The following is a 3666-nucleotide window of genomic DNA, read 5'->3' on the forward strand; positions in this document are numbered from 1 at the left end:
GGGGATTAAATAGGGGATCAAATGACCTCATAATGGAGATCCGAGACTTGCCTTGGATTCCTGACGTCATTTTGCATCTAGGATAACTCCAGCTCGACCATCCGACATCATTTGATTCTCCATGAAAATAAGCACTAGCGCTTTAGGGACTTGCCACTTAAAATCGTATTGATTGCCACCGCCGCCTTCGACGAAGTCTATTTTTTCCCTGATATTCATAATTTTTTGCCATTTTTAAGCACTTCTCAACATTAAAAATCATTTGTCACCTTTGCCCATTTTATCACCCTTAAGAAGCCATTGTATTACCCTAGAGAATACACTTAGGATACCCTCACAATGTGTTCACACTAGTTGGTCTTGTCTTTCTATACCTTTTTATTTTATATCACTCATCAACTCAAATAAAACAAACATTGAGCCCCAAGGGAATCAAATCCCTATTGATCTTTAAATCTCATCACCATAAGGCTCCCCACCATCCCCCTATTGAATGGTAATATACAAAGGTTTCCACAGAAATACTATTTTGAAGAGGCTACTTACCTTTCTAAAGCCACAAAACCTATATAGAGACTATTTTATATATGTTCTTGTTCTATTATAAACTGATCTTAGCTAATCCCTATGCATAGGATATTTTCATACTCATCTTTGTCAATAGGGAATGTTACAAAACATGGTTGAGCAAGAACATAAGAAGAGATTATGGGGGAAAGTAGAAGTATAAGAATGAAAACATGGTGGCATGAAAGAGAGTTGATTAATTGATAGTGAAGCAAGTACATTGTTTTGTAGCTTTCTAGCTTGGACATACACCTTACTTTTTGCTTATGGGACTTAGTTACATGCACCGCTAGAACCTTGTCTATCTTTGACATAGAGTTAGCCCCCCAACTTATCTTGAAAGCAGGCCCTCTGCTTCTATGGAAGTAGGTCCCTTTAACTACCTCCTTAAACATAGGACTTAAACAATCCCCCTTCTAAAAGTAATGGTAGCCAATAGAAAAAATGATAAAATTTTAAACTAGCCTTTTGATAACTACAACCTTCCTCTTATTGAAAATGGTAGCCTTTGAATGTGCTTTATTAAGTATGATAATGAGCATAATAAAGGAGATGTACCTCTTCATTTGAATGGTAGCCTCTTCACTTTGATCAGACTCCACACTCTTTGCAAGCCTTCATTCCAATTTTTGTACTTCTTGGATAGCAATACCTCGAATGTTTTAGTTCTTAACTTTGAGTATCAGCTACTATGGAAGCTTTCTTAACCTCACAACCTCTAAGAAAGAGACTTCGATACCATGTTACAAAACATGGTTGAGCAAGGAGAGAAGAAGAGATTATGGGGCAAAATAAGAGAAAAAGAATGAAACCATAGTGGCATGAGAGAGACTTGATTGATTGATAGTGAAGCAAGTACATTGTTTTATACATTTCTATCTTGGACACACACCTCATTCTTTATTTGTGGGATTCAATTACATGTGCCTCTAGCACCACGAATACATTTCCATAGGGACTACCACATCCTACCTTACCACCTCGTACATCTCCTAGACTCACATATGACCTTTGTGCTAGGAGAGGATGCCACAAAAGTACACCTTCTTTGAAGTATTGTTGACTCTATATAGCTTCACCTTCCCTAATGGTACCAATCTTCTCAATGTATCATCTATTTAACCTCTTTATTTCAATAAGGAGATTGAAAATAGATGGCATTAAGAAGATTTGGGCCATTATGAAATGTGAATATTTGTAGAGTTGATGATATTGCAAAGAAGGTGATCTTATGGAGCACCTTATCCTAACACAAATATTTTCCGTGAGAGGAGAAAGTATGTAGGGTGCTAGAGTGGGATCCAGTATTCTATGCTTGCAAAGATGAGCATGGGGTCCTGTTATGTACCACATTCTCTTGTATACCTAAATAAATAACAAACCTATTGTTGATTATAAATTGTTAATTGAAACCTACACCAATAATAGATGTACTTGTTATTTATAAATTGTTACATGTGTACTGTGTAGGTTAGGCTCATACACATCCATAATATTTCTTGAGAGAAGAAATCATGACAAACTCACATGATTACTATAAAGAAAGATGCTTTGCATGTCATAGTAAGATTCTAAGGGGTAATTTCCATTTTCTCTCTTGTGAATTCCACTAAGGGGAACACCCCTCCAATACACACACAAAACAGCTTCTATGAATAGTCTTCCCAATTTAAAACACTCATCCTTCTTTCAAACTAGTAACTGGTGGAAGGATCAGCTTTCCTTTTGTTGGAGTTGATAGTAGCTTAAGTCCTTGTATTAGCCTTGCTAGTAGTATGTGTATGTTGATGTATTATTCTATATGTTGATGCTATGTTAAATATCCAATTTCATCTTAGGGGAGTCACTCATAAATATAAATGTATCATGTGGGTTTAACATAAGGGATTTTTCCAACGACATACATACATACATGTGTGTGTGTGTGTGTGTGTGTGTGTGTGTGTGTGTGTGTGTGTGTGTGTGTGTGTGTGTGTGTGTGTGTGTGTGTGTGTGTGTGTGTGTGTGTGTGTGTGTGTGTGTGTGTGTGTGTGTGTGTGTGTGTGCATATACATATATAGATTGAATAAAAAAGGGGCATACTATACTTAGAAAAAAATTGGAGTTAAGGATATTTATAAATATTCCCCCAATGGAGGCAATATAGAGGGTATGCATATAGTGAACCCCCTAAGTTTTGCATTGTATAAGATCATGAATTATGATACGTAACATTATGGATAGAGACAAATGTACTCCTTTATGCTATTTGATTATCACAAATATTTTGTTAAACCTTATAAAGAAAATATATCCACAATCAAGCAAAACACACAAGACCGCTAGTCTTTTTGAGGAGTTGTGGAGTCACTTCCATCATTAGGATATGCCTTTATGAATGACACTTTCTCACTAGAAGTATTGATTGATATTATTTTCTTGTTCCATGATTATAAAAAAATTCTAGTCTACTCTTTGTTTTGGAGATATAATGGAAGGCAACATAGGCCTAATTACACATCCTTACTAGGATGGATGGGAAATAAGAGACTTATTGCCACTTTTGTGAGTGGATAAGTACATATCTATGTGTTTTATTTCATAAACATATGGTTTTTTTAATCTTATTCTTTCTTTTCTTGACAAACCAAAGACTATAACCAATAGAGATAGAGTGTGCACTATACTACGGCTATCAAACTTTGCATGTGATGATTCCTCTAGTACAACCATTTTAAGTACCTTTATATATATATATATATATATATATATAAAACCCAATGGAATTTCTTAGTAACCCTTCATTCTACTGAAATGCACAAAGATTCATGTGACATGTGATGTGGAGCTTTCTTCTTAAGAGGAGACTCATGAAAAGTATCAAGTTGATGCATGGGTGCAGGTTGTTCCAAGTGAGGGTGTAGATAGATAGGAGAGGGAGCACACATGTAGAAAGACTGGCTATTGTTCTGAGCATTTTGACTCGAATGTAGAGACTAACTTAGACAACAATGATGGCAGATCCATCTTAGTTGCACTTTCATGTATTAGCTAAGTACTTGATTACTACCATAGTGGTACTTTGATTTATTTACTGGATGCTTAACTACAACTACCTAG

Source organism: Lygodium microphyllum, chromosome 6 (assembly GCF_053477565.2).
Source record: "Lygodium microphyllum isolate KBCC chromosome 6, Lygodium_microphyllum_v1.1.10, whole genome shotgun sequence".
In the NCBI taxonomy this organism is placed as follows: domain Eukaryota; kingdom Viridiplantae; phylum Streptophyta; class Polypodiopsida; order Schizaeales; family Lygodiaceae; genus Lygodium; species Lygodium microphyllum.